This window comes from Myotis brandtii, unplaced genomic scaffold (genome assembly GCF_000412655.1).
Source record: "Myotis brandtii unplaced genomic scaffold, ASM41265v1 scaffold910, whole genome shotgun sequence".
Lineage (NCBI taxonomy): Eukaryota > Metazoa > Chordata > Mammalia > Chiroptera > Vespertilionidae > Myotis > Myotis brandtii.
In genome coordinates, this window is record NW_005371748.1 from 131,139 (window position 1) to 149,608 (window position 18,470).

An 18,470-nucleotide genomic window follows, 5' to 3' on the forward strand; every position below is an offset into this window, starting at 1 on the left:
CACTCTATCCATTGAACCACACGGGCTAAGGACCCTCCCACCATGTCTAGTTAACACTGTGGAGGCTCCTGCACCGCATGCAGGCAGCCAGGGTCGTGCCAGGTAGACCAACAGACCTGTGGGTTGTCTGTGTTGCTGGGATGATGGGAACTAGGGTGGAGAGGCCCCCTGAAGGGTAGCCCCAGGTGCCAGGGTACAGGGGTGCATGGGGAGCTGGGCTGGAACCTCTCTCCAGGGACTTAATGAGGAAGAACCACCCAGAACCCTCTCTTGCAGGCTGATGCTGGGCCTCGCTGTGGGGGACCTGCCAGAAGCCAGGTGGTCAGACACCATGAGGGCTGAGGGAAACACGAACCTAAATTAGGGAAAAGTCCATTTTCCCAAGTGCCAGGAAGAGACAAGGACTTCCTCCCTTCCTTCCATCTAAAATACATGTAACTTTCAATGTCAGTTAGCTCACTGAGGCCTCCCCAGTTTTACACCCAGCATGTTTTCTGGGGACCTTGCTACTTCTCTGAAGTGTGACCACTAGGGGGCACCCTCTTCCCGCTTCTGGGGGAGGAAGGGGGCAGCCAGACTTCAAGGGGCTCCTGGCTCCCAGGTGCAAACCTACTTCCTGTCCTAAAGAGGCTGGAGGTCTCATGTTCCCTGGGATCAGGTCAATGAGGAACCACATGAGGTCCCTCCAGTCACCGGGGGTTTAAGGTGAACTCTGGGTGACAATGGTGCTGCCAAGTTCCTCCTTGAGGCTGCACATCTGTGAAAAGCTGTTTCTGTGGATGGTTTTCCACAGAACTCAATTCCATCTCCTTATCTGCTGCTTTGACAACCCCACAAGTACAATACCACTGCAGTTATGATAAGTCTTAAAATAGGTGTTTCCTACAACTATTTTTGATTTTCCAACGTTGATTAGATGTTTCCATTCCTTTGTCCTTTGTCCATATCAATTTACAAATCAGTTTGTCCATGTCTATAAAATCCGTGCTGAAATTTGGACTGATATTCTGTGAAATCTGCAAGTCAGTTTGTGGGGAAATATTCACTGTGATGTATCTTCTAATCTATGTCTCCATTTGTTTAGGGCTTCTTTGGTTTATTTTGTTAGAATTTGGTGAATTTCAGGTTTTGTTAGATTTAAACCCAAATATTTAATCTCTTCTGAGGTTACTACAAATTAAATTTTGATTTGGGGCTCCATTTATACATTCCTAGTGTATAGAAATACATCCATTTTTGTGTATTGACCAGTTATTTTGAAGTGGATTACTTTGATTTTTCTTCATAAATAAATATGTCACATGCAAGTAGGGATATCTTGTGTCTTCCCTTCACATTTAAATGTCTCTATGTTTTTTTCCTTATCTTATTTCACTTGTTAAAATGTCAAGTTCAATGTTGAATAGAAGTGGTAAGAGTGGACCTTTTTGATTTTGTCCTCATCTGAGGGGGAATCATTTCCCTTACCACAATCAAGTATGATAGTAGCTACAGGAGTACCATGATCAGATTGAGGAAGTGCCCTTTTATCCCAAGTTCCCTAAGCATTTTTATCATGAATGAATAATGTGCTTTGTCACACACGTTTCTGTATCAATTTTTATGACCATGTGAAATTTTTCTTTACACAGTTGACCTGTTGGATTACATTGGTTGATTTAAAAATATTAAACCAGCTTTGAATTGTTGAGATAATTCCAACTTTGCCATGATGTAGTATGATTTTCTTTTTTTTTAAATATATTTTATTGATTTTTTACGGAGAGGAGGGGAGAGGGATAGAGAGTTAGAAACATTGATGAGAGAGAAACATAGATCAGCTGCCTCCTGCACACTCCCTACTGGGGATGTGCCTGCAACCCAGGTACATGCCCTTGACCGGAATCGAACCTGGGACCCTTGAGTCCGCAGGCCGATGCTCTATCCGCTGAGCCAAACCGGTTAGGGCGATTTTCTTATATTGTTGGTGGGATTGGCTAATATTCTGGTAAGGATTTTAATAAATATGTTAATGAGAGATTTTGGTCAGTGTTTACTATTTGTTTGTATTGACTGCACAAAGAATGCCTGCCTCATAAGAATGCATTGGGGAATCTATACCAATAAAAGGGTAATATGCTAATTAGACCAGGAGACCTTCCACGAGGCCTTCTGGATGTCCTTCCGGACAAAGCCATGGTGGTGGGGCTGAGGTAGAGGCTGGCAAGGGAGGGCAGTTGGGGGTGAGCTGGCTGGCGGGGGATGGCAGTTGGGGGCGAGCAGGCCAGCAGGGGGGCAAGTGGAGGTAAGCTGGACAGTGGGGCGGGAAGTTGTGGGTTAGCAGGCAGGTGAGGGGCTGTTGGACAATCAGGCAGGCAGGCAGGTGAGCGGTTAGGAGCCAGAGGTCCTGGATTGCAAGAGGGATGTCTGACTGCTGGTTTGGGTCCCATATTGGAGAGGGTGCAGGCCAGGTTGAGGGACCACCCCTCCCCTATGCATGAATTTTGTGCACTGGGCCAATAGTGTATTTATAACTCCTAATTAATTTCTTATATTGGTCATTTGTCTCTTTGCTAGTCTTGTTAGCATTGAGTTAGTTTTATTGATCTTTTCAAAGATTCAGCTGTTGGCGTCATTCAATTTTCTCTATCATTTTTCTGTTTTGATTTCATTAAACTCTGTTCATCTTTATTTTTCCTTCCTTTTATTGACTTTAGGTGATTTTGGTCTTCCTTTTCTATTTTTTTTTAAATCTTTACTGTTGAGAGAATTACTGATGTCTCACTTCCCCTGCCCCCATATCAGCCTTCCACCCCGTTTCTGTCCCACCCCAGGCCTTCATTACCCTCCTCTCTGGGTCCATAGGTAATGCATATATGCATATAAGTTCTTTGGTTCATCTCTTTCCACCTTCCTCTCCCCCTTTACCTCTGAGGTTCATTAGTCTGTTCCATCTTTTCATGCCTCAGGTTCTATTTTATTCAACAGTTTATTAGATTCTTTGTTTATTTTGATTTTTAGATTTAATTGTTTACAGATACATATTTATTGCCATTTTTGTTCATATTTCATATCTCTTCTTCTTATTTATGTTTTTTCACTTCTTTTTCTTATTCCTCCTCCTTCTCCTTTTCTTCCTCCTTCTCCTTTTCTTCCTCCTCCTCCTCATCCTCCTCCTTCTCTTCTCTCCCCTTCTAGATTTGTGGAGTTGTAATCTAATGTGGTCTGAAGCTTTCCACTGAGTGCACTGGCTCTAGGGCCTCCTGGGAGGTGCAAAGTCAGCCACTGCCAAGGCCACCCAGCAAGAGCTACAGGGGGATCTGCAGATGGATGCTAATTGTATTGGGCTTGCAAGTGCCCAGGAAAGGACAAGTTGTGAAGCAAGGTAGGCTGGTGCTCATGCCAGGTCTTGGGCCTCTTATTGATTGGTTTGGTGCATGCTGATGCTAGCTGCTGCTTTTTTGAGAGATTTAAGAGAGTCTGAAGCCTGAGCCAGGACAAGCCATTCGTACGGAAAAGCTACTGCAAACAGCTTGAGTGGCACTGCAAATTGAATGGGATGTGTTCTCAGGGAATCACCAGGGCAGACCAAACTGTGTGAGTCACCCGGATGGAAACTCAGATACGGCTTTGAGGCAGCTATGTGATGGCAGAGGTCCAAGCACATGCACAATGGTGCCTATGAGGACTCTTATCTGGGAGAAAGCCACCTCAAGCTCCTGACCTAAATATTAGAAAATCCAGTCATTCCCTGTCTGTCCCTGGGTCACCCAATTCCACCAGCCTGCCACTGGAGAAACGGGACCCTGTAAGTTCCTGTGTCACCCTTTTAAGAGGAACAGCCTGGATCTCCAGCTGCCTCCATGTCACCCAGTGACAATTGTTTCTGGTTTTTACAACCTGAAGTTATGAGGACTTCTCTTTCCAGTTCGGGAAACCTGGGTTAGGGGTCTGGTGTGGTACCAGGACCCTTTACTTCTCACAGGAGGCCTCCACAACTGAGATATCCCTCCTGATTAAACACACACCACATGTGGGTGTCTGACTAGCTCTATTCTCACCTCCACTCTTCCTACCAGTGTTGGTGTAGTTTCTTCTTAACCTCCCTAGTTGTAGGAATTCCATTCAGACAGATTTAAGGTGATTTGGAATGATGGTTGTTCTGTATTTTAGTTGTAATTTCATGTGGTTTTGGGAGCCAGCAAGAACCAGCATTTACCTATGTCTCTATCTTGGTACTCTCACTTTTCTAACTTTTGAAAGTGGAGACTCAGATAATTGATTTAAATATCTTTATTTTTTTCTAATATAAGCATTTAATGCTATACATTTCCCTCTAAGGACTGCCCTAGCTGCATCTCACAAAATTTGATATTTTGTCATTTCATTTTCATCCAGTTTTGAAACACATTTTTAGTTAGTTTAGAATTCTAAGTTGATTGATTTTCAATGTTCCTTCAGCATTTTAGAGTCCTCATGTATTGTTCTCTGGCTTTGATAGTTTTTAATGTGAACTTTGATCTTTTTTCTTAATCTTGTTCCTTAATCCATGTGTGTGTGTGTGTGTGTGTGTGTGTGTGTGTGTGTGTGTGTGTGTGTATTTTGCCGCTCTTAGGCATTTTGTCATTTTTTCATTGGTTTTTAAGTGTATGATTTTAATGTGTCTTATTTTAATTTTGTTTATTCTTATTCTTCTTGAGGTACTTTGGTGTTCTTACATCTCTTTATAGTTTACACCAAATTCTGTAAATATTTGCCATACTTCCTTCAACCATTCTTTTTGGTGCTTTTCTCCTCTTTCTGGGGTTCTTATTACAAGTATATATGTTTGACTGCTTTTAGGCTCTCTTACATTCCTGACACTTGGCTATTTTCTGGAAAATTTATTGTGTGTTCCATTTTGGAGAGTTTCTATTATACTTCTTTAAATTCACTGACTTTTAATCTGTATTGTTTGTCTTATTCCATGTATTTTTCATTTCCTATGTTGTTACTTTCTTAACCTCTAGAAATTCAAAATACAGACCAGTTCTACCAAGTTCCTTTCTGTGAGATTAAAGCCCTTGTGTGTTTTATCAAACAGAAGCTCCTGCCAGAAGACTGCCCCTTTGTCAGCACAGCCGAGGTTATAGGTTGTTGGGGCTGCAATAATGTTTCTCTGGTCACTGCTCAACGACGTCCCCAATGGCCTCCTTAAAAGGGCAATGTCTCCTGGTGGAGAGACCAAAGGAAATATTAAGGGCTCCTTCTGACTGATCAATGGGGCAGAGGAAATAACTGACTACCTCTAAGGGGTGGTGTGAAAGGAAATGTAAGGCATAAAGGGGAGAGGCAGGGAATCCTTGAGGAGGGGGTTTACCCCTGGAGAATGAAACCACTGACCAGATCATCAGAGAATATATCCCCCAGGTCCCAGCTCCTGAGCTGATTTTCATGTCCTGTGGTCCTAAGTGCCCCCTGGTGACCTGAGCGCCCCCTGCAGCCCAGCCCTGCTGACTCCCTCAGGAAGGTTTGTGTCTGGGTTCACGCTGACTTCCCCTCACTGTGTCTCTTGCACAGTAACACATGGCCGTGTCCTCAGTGGTCACGGAGCTCAGCTGCAGGGAGAACTGGCTCTTGGATGTGTCTCTGGAAATGGAGGTTCGGCTCCTGAGGGAGGGACTGTAGTTAGTGCTCCCATCACTACATATGTTCCCCACCCACTGCAGTCCCTTCCCCGGCGCCTGGTAGATCCAATGCCAGCAGGAACCACTGGTGATGGAGTGACCAGAGACAGCGCAGGTGAGGGAGAGGGTCTTTGAGGGCTTCACCAGTTCTGGGCCCCACAGCTGCGGCTGCAGCTCGGACAGGACACCTGGGACAGAGAACACAGTGAGTCCTGCGCTCAGATGCAGGATCCTCATCTCTTCACATCTAAGTCCTGAGTCACTCACATCTGGAAGCTGACAGCAGGAAGAAGAAGAGCCACATGGGAGTCATGTCTTGCAGGTTAGGTCCTCGTCCCCCCAGAAAGTATTCTCCAGGGTAAGGAGGCCCTGAATTTAAGAGGACGCCAACTGTGTGTGTGTGTCTGGTTGCCATGTGGGCATTTGCATATGGGAGGTGTCTGCACATACAAAGGGCAAGAAGTGAGGGGAGATCCCGGTCTCTGGGGCTTCTCCTGAAAGGAGGTGCTGACTGTGCCCTCAGAGAACCAGGCCCTCCTTAGGGTCCTGGTCACCATGCCCAGGGACCTCTTCTTCCACAGTAGGATATGTGTTGCAGGATGTGGTCAGGAAGTAGGATGTGGGAACAATCAGTGAGTCCTTAGGGATAAAATCAATGTGCCTCTGCTCCTATGGTATATAGATATAGATATAGATATAGATCTTTTTTTCATCCTCACCCAATAATATGTTCATTGAGTTTTAGAGGGAAGTAAAAGGGTGAGAAAGAGAGAGAGAGATTAGTGTGAGAGAGAATTATTGATTAGTTGCAATGCTAGAACTGGCAATCAAACTCATTACCTTTTCTTTTACTTATTTATTTAAATATTTTTTTATGGATTTCAGACAGGAAGGTAGAGTGAGAGAGATGTAGAATCATAAATGTTGAAAGAGAAACATGGATTGGCTGCCTCCTACACACCCCCTACTGAGGATTGAGCCTGCATCCCAGGCATGTGCCCTGACTGGGAATGGCATCATAGCTTGATGCTCAACCATTCGTCCACACCCTTCAGGCTTCATTCCATTTTGAAATACCCATATTTTTCCATGTATAAGATGCTATTTTTTTAGGCCAAAAATCAAGGGGCATCTTGTTCATGGAAGCAAGTGGAGGAGGGAGCCATGTGGGTTTGTAGCTGCCCATACCTTGTCAAACAGGCTTCCTCCAATTATGAGCCTTATTGTTACTGACTTCAGCTAATGCTGTAATTGGAGGTGGAGATGGAGAGTGCACATATGCAACAGGGACTGGAACGTTCTGAGCCTATAAAGATGTCAAAAAATAAAAAGATAAATTCCAGTAAGCGATTGCCTTACTCTGCATTTTCAAACTGAATGTAATCAGCTGTACAAAAGAGCATGGATATAGAGCTGCAGAGAGACAATTTGGACCTCCTCCCACTGAGTGAATGATCAGATGGTGGAGAAAACAGGAAGAACAACTTCTTAAGATGCCAAAAAAGAAGGAGAAGGTCTTCAGAGGAAGACCAGCAAAATGTTTAAAATATTAATTTTAGGTTGGAAAATTGGGGGGGGCATCTTATACATGGAAAAATATGGTATATTTTTGGTTACTTTAGAATTCTATGTTGATGGCTTCTCAATGTTCCTTCAGCTCTTTACAGTGGTCACTCCTTTGTCCTCTGTTTTTGGTAGTTTTTCATGTGACCTTTCATGTTTTTATTAGTCTTATTCCTTGATTTCCTGTGTGTCTTTTTCTTAACTCCTCTTAGGAATTTTATATATTTTTTACTGGTTTTCAGGGTTTTGATTTTAATGTGCCTCAATTTAATTTTGTTAATTTCCATTCTTCTTTTATATAGAGGGAATGCTGTTTCAGGAATAAAGAAAAGGATTGGAAGCAGCATGGAAAGACAATAAACACTTAGTTTCATGGATAGAACAGACCGAGAGACTATAAAAACTCATGCACAAACCCAACAATGGGAACCATCTCACTATCTGATTGTGAAAGTTGGAAAGGTGAATGGTTATGCCCCCAATCCATATGGAATATACTGAATTCACCCAGTCCTTGCCTATTGTATCTACCCCAACAAATAACAATATATCATATATGAGAGAGGGACATTTTTGCTAGGAAGGGTTAAAAAACTCTTCTGTTATACTAAGCGATTTTTACCATAATAACACCAAGTTTACATTAAATAATACTGGAATAGTGAAATTTGCCTGAGGCTCATAATACCTATGATAATATTGATACTGAAAAACCAATGTATTGGGAAATTGAACTTAACCCTCCCCATGAAGTCATTTCTATGGAAACTAATTAACCAGAAGAAAAATTAGAGCTTCTAGATAATGAAATAGTAGAGAGTCTTAATTCATCTGGCAAAACATGTCATAAGGTACAAATGACAGTGTATGAAGGAGGAAAACATATAATTAACTTAATAAAAAATTATGATAATCCATGTAAAGGGTTTTTCGGTTGACTGGGATGCTAGTTACCCTCAGACTTTTCCTTGTTTAGTATTAGACATTTTTTGTTCCTTATCAATGTTACTGGTTTATTATTGTTACTTTTGTTCCTGGTATGTAAATATATTAGATGCAGAAAAACAAAACTTGACAAACAGCAAAAAGACTCAGATTATGATGGCTCAAAAATTAGAAATGATCCAGACTACTTTTTAACAAGGACATATAGGACTTGACTGCCTCCCATTTACCTGCCCTTTTTGAATAATAATAATTCGACCTTGAATGTCTTCTAAGGTTATGGTCTTGCCTCATCCCCAGGGGTGCACCTGTTCAACAAGACATGCTGACACTGAGACATCCTGCAATGAGCCTTCCTAGCAACGTGGGACTCCATCATCCAACCAGAAGGCTGGTCACCAATACATCTTTTGGATTGACTTATGGCCAAAAAGGAGACATGTGGACAAAAGGGGCCACATGCTAACCTGACAAGCTCAGGGAAGGCCTGGATGGTGGTCTTGCAAACTCAGAGACCTAAAGTCACCTCAAAGGATGGCCTGAAATTAAACTTTAACTAAAAGCAGTGATGGTGGGCACTTATGTCCTAGGCCGGTATCTTCACTGACAAGGTCAACCTTTACCTTAACTGAGCTTATCTGTCTTTTTGCATTTGTGATAACATACCCTTGAAGTGTCTGGGTAACTTGTAACTTCTCTTTTTCTGGACCTGCTGGGGCACAACCAAATGTGCTGGGCACCAGGAAAGATACCACACATTCCTTCATTATCATGTTAATTGTCCCGGGACCCACTTAAGTACATGTCCATCATTTTACTTTTTATCCAATCCGAAGGGTTCCCCCCCACCACCACCACTTTGCTTTCTCCCACCTTCCTAGTCTATCACCACTGGATTTCACGAAACCCACCTAGTCCCTCTTGTGATTGCAATGCATAAATACAGATGTAACCCACCCTTCTTCAGAGGAGCATTATGTCAATTCCTTGAGGTTCTGCTTCCTGGCATTGGTTGACAGTTTGGCTCAAATAAACTCACAAAAATTATTTACAGGTTTCAGAGGTTTTGTACGTTAACATAGGTGATAAGGCACCAGACCTTCCCTGACTGCCCTCTGACCCCAGTGGCCATGGGCTTGTCCACCATGAAGCTCTGCAGCTCATGGGCCCCTCAGCACAGGCAGGTGTGAGCTGTTGGAGGTGCTCTGAGTTCAGTGATCAGCTGTGTCTCCACCTGACACAGGTGGGGCCCGCATGGCCTGATATCACACGTGGACACTGCACATGGGCACTGCAGGGTGGCTGAGGCCAGCTTCAGGCCGCCTTTGTGTCCCTGGCCCTGTCGTCTCAGGAAGGGACTGGCATAGGAGATGGGCAAGAGGGGATGATGTGGGGGTGCATTTAAGGCAAAACCTACTATGGTGGGAAGAAGAGGGCAGAGCACAGCCACACGGGATATCCTATACAGCCCCGATGTGGGGAGAATGTGGACAGTAGGGGACAGATGGTGAGGATGGGGTGGATTCTCCAGGGGAAGAGGGACAGGTATTGAGACACATCCCTGAGGACCTCCTTCCAAGATCTATGGGGAACAGGGCCCTGCAGGGCTGTGACAGGCCCTATCACTGGGCCTCCTTTCTGCCTCCATCTGGAGACACCCTGAGAGCTGGGTCCACCTCCCAAGCTCACACAGGGGCAGCGCCATAGGTTCTGACCCTAAACCTCCATATGCAGCCAAGTCAGTGAGAGGCAAGTGGCTAACTGCCCCCAAAGAGCTCCTACTGGGCAGAGCGAGGGGCTGATTACCCTCAGGTGAGGTTTGCATCCTGGACTCCACATTCCCAGCTCAGCACTGCATGGTGGGTGGGTGACCTCCTTCTCAGTGAGGTGGATGGACATCCCTACAATGTTTTCCTTCTCAACCCAGAGAGCGACCATCAGGGACATGGAGACAGGAAGAGTGCAGATGAAAAGTTAACCAGATCTGAAAACACAGCCACTACCTATATTTTTGCCAGCAGAGAACCTAATTGAAGACACAAAGAAGGATGCAGGGACTGCCCCAGTGAAAACAGGAGAGAAGAAAACATTGACCCCAATAGGAAGCCTGCACAACCCCTCCAGGGACAGCCTCTGAGCTGGGACCCTCCATTTGCTGGTCCTGAGTGACCCCTGCAGCCCAGCCCTGCAGCCTCCCTCAGGGAGGTTTGTGTCTGGGCTCACACTGACTTCCCCTCACAGTGCCTCCTGTACAATAATACACAGCTGTGTCCTCAGTGGTTACGGAACTCAGCTGCAGGGAGAACTGGTTCTTGGACATGTCTCTGGAGATGGAGGTTCGGCTCTTGAGGGAAGGGCTGTAGTTAGTGTTCCCACTGCTACATGTATAACCCATCCACTCCAGTCCCTTCCCTGGGGGCTGGCGGATCCAGCTCCAGCAGGAAGAAATGGTAATGGAGAATCCAGAGACAGTGCAGGTGAGGGAGAGGGTTTGTGAGGGTGTCACCAGGCCTGGGCCAGACTCCTGCAGTTGCACCTCAGACAGAACACCTGGGACAGAGAGAACACAGTGAGTCCTGGGCTCAGATGCAGGATCCCCATCTCTTCACATCTAAGCCCTTGAGTCACTCACATCTGGGAGCTGACAACAGGAAGAGGAAGAGCCACATGGGAATCATGTCTTGCAGGTGAGGTCCTCGTCCCCTAGAAAGTATTCTCCAGGGTAAGGAGGCCCTGAATTTAAGTGGATGCCAACTGTGTGTATGTCTGGTGGCCATGTGGGCATTTGCATATGGGAGGTGTCTGCACATACAAAGGGCAAGAGGTGAGGGGAGGTCCCAGTCTCTGGGGCTTCTCCTGAAAGGAGATGCTGACTGTGCCCTCAGAGCACCTTGCACCCTTGGTTGGATAGCAGTGGCTCACAGAGTCACCGGGGGCTGTTTGCCTTGGTGATGCAATCAGAGGAACCCTTGTGCTGCAGCTGTGTGACTGAGGTGTCTGTGGAAGGCAGCTGGGAGTGGGAAAAGTCTGAATTTCTACTGCTGGGTTCCTGTATCCATGTTTGGATACAAGCACACCCAGTGGGGGATAACAGAAGCATCCAACAGCCACCTTTGGGGCAGTGTGCTCAGGAGGCCTGTGCACTGGAAAAGCATGACTGTGGTGTCCAGAGGTCAGTAGCTGTGGAGTGGGAAGACTCAGTTTTTGCTGATGGGGCCTTGCATCCTTGGTTGGATTCATGTGCACCCAATGGCAGCTCACAGAAGCACCTAGGGGCCCTTTGTCAGGGCAGTGCATCAGAGAGGCCCTTGTTCTGAAGCCTGTGACCAAGGTGCCTGTGGGCAGCAGCCAGGAGTGAGGGAAGTCCAAATTTCTACAGCCAGGTCCTTGTGGCCTTGGTTGGATTCATGTGTGCCCAGTGGCAGCTCACAGAGGCACCTGGGGTCCATTTGCCAGTGCGGAGCACTCACACACTCAGAGGAGCCTTGGCACTAAAGCCACATGACCTAGATGTCTGTGGGCAGGCAGCTGGGAAGGGGGCATTCAGAATTTCCACTGAAGCCCTAACTGGTTTGGCTTAGTTGATAGAGCGTTGGTCTGCAGACTGAAGGGTCCCAGGTTCGATTCTGGTCAAGGGCATGTACCTTGGTTGCAGGCACATCCCCAGTAGGGGTTGTGCAAGAGGCAGCTGATTGATGATTCTCTCTCATCAGTGTTTCTAACTCTCTATCCCTCTCCCTTCCTCTCTGTAAAAAAATCAATAAAATATATATATTTTTTAAAAATGTCTACTGAAGAGGCAGTGCACCCTTGTTTGGATAAGATCATGTCCAGTAGGGGCTCACAGCAGCACCCAAGACCAGCCTGTGGAGCAGTGTGCTCAGGAGGCCTGTGTGCTGGAAAAGCGACCATGGTGTCTGGAGGTCGGCAGCTGGGGAGGGGGAAGTTGCTGCGGGAGCCATGCACCCTTGGAGGTGGACGTCCTAGTGTCTGCAGGTCTGTGGGTGGGGCAGCAGGATTTTGACTGGAGTGGCTGCAGGGTCACGGGCAGTGTCCAAGGGCAGTCTGGGTGCTGGTGCTGATGAGTTCATAGAAGAGGCCGCTCTCCCCTTCAAGATGATGTGGGCTCCATGCCCGAGCCCCACAGCCCGGGAAGTGCCTGCAGTGGTGGTAGATGCTCCCTTTCCAGGAGAGCCTGGTCTGCCAGTCCCTGCTACTCCTGCCAGATTTAACTGTCCATCACTCACTCACACACACACTACATGCATCCACACACTCCTTTCACCCCCTCACTCACTCACACCCACTCCCTCACCTTTTTCCTGCCAGCAGCCATTGATTTAAGTTTTGATAAACTTTAAATTGGGTATATTTGACAGCTTTTCTGAATGTAATATTTCAATAATTTAATTGAGAGACAGCTTTGTGATACCTTGAGGATCCTGAGGTGATGAAAAGATTTATTCTCTCTCCTTAAAAAGAAATATTTTTTAACTAAATTAGACCGATACAATATACTTGAAATTACATAAGGAAGTAAGCTAGGCTGGGTTGGACAACAAGATTAATGCTTCCATAATAATGGGTGGTTCTTGAATGAGGATGGACCACATTCTGAGGGTGGTCCTGGGTCCCAGAGGTACAAGACTCCCAGCCAGATTAGCGTGCCCTTTCTTTGAACAGAAAGGACAATCATAGGTAACAGCATAATTAAAATAAAATGGTACTTTCACATTGAGTTATCCCTGTTACAAAATTGGTCAAGAAAATGTTTTAGGTAATAATTGGCCTTAAAAATCTCAAAGTTCTTAAGATATAATAAAGAGATGTAACTAAAACTAAGGATTTATAATGAAGCTTTTCAATAATAACTATAAATATGTTAACAATGAAAGTACAGTCAAGAGGAGTCTGACTGTGCTCTCTGTTGGAGGAAGGAACCATTTGCCCTTCTCCCTGTAAAGTAGAGAAGCCACAGTGGTAACCTTAGATGTTATCTCTAAGGAATAATGTAGCAGTTTAAATCCAAGTGTCTAGAGGCCTGGGAACAGGCTGCTGGACCTGCTCCCTCCTCCCCTGCATTTTCTCCAGCCTCATATGCCTATACATGATTTTCCAAAGTCTGGGATAACTTAAAGACTTTGGAACATTGCTGGGTTAAATAATAAACATCTAAACATTTTAAAATAACATAAAAAACTAAAACATTAATTGCTATACAAGTTTTAATTCACCTGCTCTTAGCTTTTATTACAGAAGGTCTCTTGTACTTTGTTGAAGGTACATTTTCTTGAAAGTAAGAGTACATTTAAAGTGTGCTCATAAATGTTAATCTAAGAAATGCTGGCTGTTTACTTTTGTGGTTACCATTGAAGAAAAATTAAGGTTTCTAAGAATGAAGTATTCTAATACATTTTAAAGAAAAAAAAAGAAAGAAAAGGTCTGTACAAGTTACTGAATGTATGACAGAAAGAAAGAATATTAGAATATAAATACTTAGTGGAAGATTTAAGGCTTGTTTATGCATTTTGAAGGAAAAAGAAGGTGGTTTCTAAAGGTGGTTATTTCTGAAAGTTGTAAGAATGTCTGTGGAAGTTATAAGAAGTTTGTAGAAAGAAATGTTAAAAGGAAATTGATTAAATGATACAGGCCAGTAGGCCAGGACAATCAGAACAGGGAAACTGAAATATTAAAACAGCAGTTTGCAACCATCTAGAAAACTCTGTCTTCCCTAAACCAAGGACACTTAAGAGTCAATGATTTGTATTTTGCCTCCCTAAACAGAGGGTAAATAGCTTATGTCAAAGTACTCAAGGAAACTGATGGGAGAAATCCAATTAGTGTCATTTGCTGTCCATACCCAAGAACAAATGAAGTTAGAAAATAAGCCTTATTTTGGATAGTTCTTTTATTAAATAAAAAAAGAAAGACCATTTTTTAATCATGGGAACTGAAGTTTGCTAACCTATGTTTCTGTTTAATACACTTTAATATTTAATCTTTTGGTAAAATCAAGTTTGACAATCCTTCAAGGGTTTGAATTTTAAGAAACTTTTTGTTGGTCTAGAATTGGCCTTAGATCATCCCAATAGGCTCTGAAATGCCTTGAATGTTTGTTTTCTCTCTCGTGAAGGAAAGTTTTATACTGAAGGTACATAGGAACCTTTGTCAAATACAGTTATAACTAAAGGTTATTAGTTATAATATTTTGAATGTTGGGTCTTACAGAAAGGATAACATTCCATGTCATCTGCATTATAATGAAATCCATAACAGTGTCATTTTAAATTTCTTCTTGTCATTTGGAGACAGTTACTGTTTTGTTATAATGCATTTGAAAAAATATTACATCTTCTGAAGAGTCCATGGAAAGGACTTGCAAAGAAAATCAGAAGAACTTAAAGCACGTCAGTGTATTTTTCTCCCTATATTATCACTCTGAAATTTGAAAATTCTAAATAAATGAATCATGGCAATGCATTTCTTTGCATAAATTCAATAAGACTGGTTTCAAAAGGTGGTTTTATTGACCGAAAACTTTGACTGGAGTGTCATGTTTTAAGAGTCCTGTCTGGACTCTGAAGACCTGAAGCCAATAAGAGTGCCATGGAGAAAGCCTGGTATCTTGCTTGGTAGCCCTGAAATTGGATGGCACTGGAGCATCAGGCCTATACCCTGCCATCGCTAATGGTTGGTCAGAGTGGAAGGGGAGCAATGAGGGCTCCTCTGTGTCCCTGCTGAACTCCCACGCACTCTAGGCCACAACAAGTAGGAGAGCTTCTGAGATGGGCCTTGAAGCCTAGGGAGTTGCCCTGGTGGAGTCACTGCAGGTGAGGAATTCACCTAGCCCAGCAGATACTGCAGGCAGGACTCGTGGCAACTGGATGGCTTGGCTTCCCTGCCCTAAGGGGCACATTGAGACTCTATCATGAAATTCTGGCAAAGGCAGTCAGTTACCATTCTTGTGTTTATGCAAACAATCAGGCCAAATTGAATGCAATAGATAAATTGTTCTTAATTTTTGCTCTTTAAGAAACATAAGGGTGATTTTAAGGAGAAAAATTATATTTCAATAGGAAATTGTTAGAACTGAAATCTTTCCCTTCCGCTAGACCCGTGGTCGGCAAACCACGGCTCTCTAACCACATGAGGCTCTTTGGCCCCTTGAGTGTGGCTCTTCCACATAATACCACGTGCGGGCCCACACGTACAGTGTGATTGAAATTTCACGGCCCATGCGCAGAAGTCGGTATTTTGTGGAAGAGCCACACTCAAGGGGCCAAAGAGCCACTGTCGGTTAGAGAGCCGTGGTTTGCCGACCACGGGTCTAGCGGAAGGGAAAGATTTCAGTTCTAACAATTTCCTATTGAAATATAATTTTTCTCCTTAAAATCACCCTTATGTTTCTTAAAGAGCAAAAATTAAGAACAATTTATCTATTGCATTCAATTTGGCCTGATTGTTTGCATAAACACAAGAATGGTAACTGACTGCCTTTGCCAGAATTTCATGATAGAGTCTCAATGTGCCCCTTAGGGCAGGGAAGCCAAGCCATCCAGTTGCCACCTGGGACCTTTCAGTCTGCAGGCTGATGCTCTATCCACTGAGCCAAACCAGTTTCGGCAATAATACTAAATTTTATAATACAGTTTGTCTCCACCAGCTCACAAGCCCACCTCCTGCAGTGCCCAGGCCTCATAGTCCCTCTGACAGACAGTAAGGATCTCTGGGCTCTGAAAAAAAACTTCATCCCTTCTCAGCATGGAAGTAGCCAGAAGAGCCCACCAACGCCCATTGTCCCTGAAAGGATTCAGAGCCAGGATCCTTGAGTGGATGTGTTAGGCAGTTAGACAGATGTGAGCAGAGCAAGGACGATGGGCCAAATGGAGAAGAAATAGATGGGCCCGGAGACGTGCTTCTCACCACTCCAACTTCTCAGAGGCTGGAAATGAAGGAACCTGTATAGACTCCCTCTCCTTTCCTCTAAGAAAGCCAACAGGTTTTATAACAGCTAATAGGGAGAATCAGTAAGCCCTGAAGCCCCGGATGTTACTCCAGACTAGATCTCTGCACTGCAATTACAATCCCTTGGGTGATGAAGATGAAAAAGACTCGAGCTGCTGAACACCCTACTCTTTAGCTTTGAGTCTTCTATTGAATCCCCAAGGCTGAAAATCAGCTTGAGGATCAAGGGCGGGGTTGGGGTGGGGGATGATGAGGAAAATAAGACTTTTTTTTTTAGTTGGGGGACTAGCAGCCTGACTCTGTATCTAGTTAATCAGTATCCCTAATGCACATTCCTGTTAGCTTATAGTCTACTCACTGCCCTTCCTTAATTAACTGGTCTTGCAAGACCTGTTTACCTAAATACTCACATTTTACAGAGGCCATAAACCATGAACCACACACAAACCACGGTGGGGCTTATCAGCGCTGGCGCCAGGCCAGGCCTTTAGGTGTGGTCTCATGGCCCCCATACCAACACACGGGGCTTTTTGCAAATCCTGAGAAAGGTCCGGAAGTCCTATCCATATTTGGGGGACAAGAAAACCAAAGGGTATAAAGAGAGAGCTACCTCCATATTGGTGGGCTCAAGATTTGGAAACAGGCTCCCCTGAGTCACTGTACTAGTGGATGTGAAACATCTGAAAATAAATGGGTTTTTCTGTATCTCCAAGTACTCCTGTGTATTTCTCCTGTGTATTTTTTGATCGCCTGGTAAATTCTGTAACAGAGCCACAGTGTGTGGTGCCACAGTGGGTGAGGCCACAGTGGGTGAGGTCACTAGTGGGTGAGGACACAGTAGGTGAGGCCACAGTGGGTCTGCTTGTTCTACGAGCAGCAGCCTCCTGCCCATGCTTGTCATTGCAGAGTGGAAACACCCAGCTCTTTTAGGCCTGGATCCGAGGAACTGCAAGTCAGTGGCAACAGGTTAAACAGAGCTCCTGGAGTGCCGGAAGCCAATTCCAGCATGTCAGTAGGGCTGAATCATCTGGAGATGGCTAAGGGCATTTCCCCAAACCTGAAAAGAATGCATAAAATGATTGCTTACTGCCAGACAGCTAAGGGCATTTCAATCTTGCTGGATCAAGACCTCTGGCACTGGAGATTCATTATTTTATTTTTACTATGAAGAGGAAAAAAACTTGTAAAGGAGACACCTCTTTGCCCTATTCCTGAACCTGCCTTTGGGCTGGATTCCTGAGTTTAGTGAGTCCTGCATCCACCCAGTTGTTCTGAGCACAACTTACTGGCCCTGAGCGCCCCCTGGTGTCCTGGATGCTCCCTGCAACCCAGCCCTGCTGCCTCCCTCAGGGAGGTTTGTGTCTGGCTCACACTGACTTCCCCTCACTATGTCTCTGGCACAGTAATACATGGCAGTGTCCTTGGCTCTCAGGCTTCTCATTTGCAGATACAGTGAGTTCTTGACATTGTCTCTGGACAAGGTGGATCTGCCCTTCACAGAGTCTGCATAGTATGTGATACCACCATCACCCCTAATGTCTGAGACCCATTCCATCCCCTTCCATGGAGCCTGGTGGACCCAGTGCATCCAGTAGTCACTGAAGGTGAATCCAGAGGCTGCACAGGAGAGTCTCAGAGACCCCCCAGGTGGCACCAAGCCTCCCCCAGACTCCACCAGCTGCACCTCACACTGGACACCTGCAAACACAGAGACACAGGTGGACTGAGAATCATATGGAAGCACAAACAGGCACAGGCAAAGGTCTCAGTGCTCCCCTCTCCTGAGAATGACCTTGAGAAATGATCAGGAGTAAAACGCAGCTTGGCACCAAGTCCATGGTGGAGCCGCTGCGGTCCTGGGTGTTCTGGGTGTCTCCCCAACATGCTGGGCAGGGCCTTCTTTTATGAGCAGGAGGAGAGCCCATTTGCATGGAGTCTGGATATAATGGAGCAGATGTTCTAGAGTTGGCCCTGGATTTGGAGAATCAGTTAGCCAAGCTCCTGACTACCATAGCCTCTGGCCACAAGGAATTTGACATCTTATGCTTCGTGGGAAAGTACCTGGATGAACTACCTGGAACAGCAGCTTGTGCATCATAAGGAATCAGAAAAGCAGGCCCAGGAGGAGGGAGACACATTGGAAATGCCTGCTGACAAGGCAGGTGAACAGACCCAGCACGTGAAGGCAACCAGTCAAGTCTCCCCATGGCAGTAGGTCCCCAATCAGCTGCGTAAGATCCTGATCTGCATTTGACAGACGACTGCTGTCCTTTGCTGGTGTGTGTACAAACAGGTCTGTTGCTGCATTAATGAAAAAGAAAAGTGCCACATGCCACCAACTGTGCACTTTGT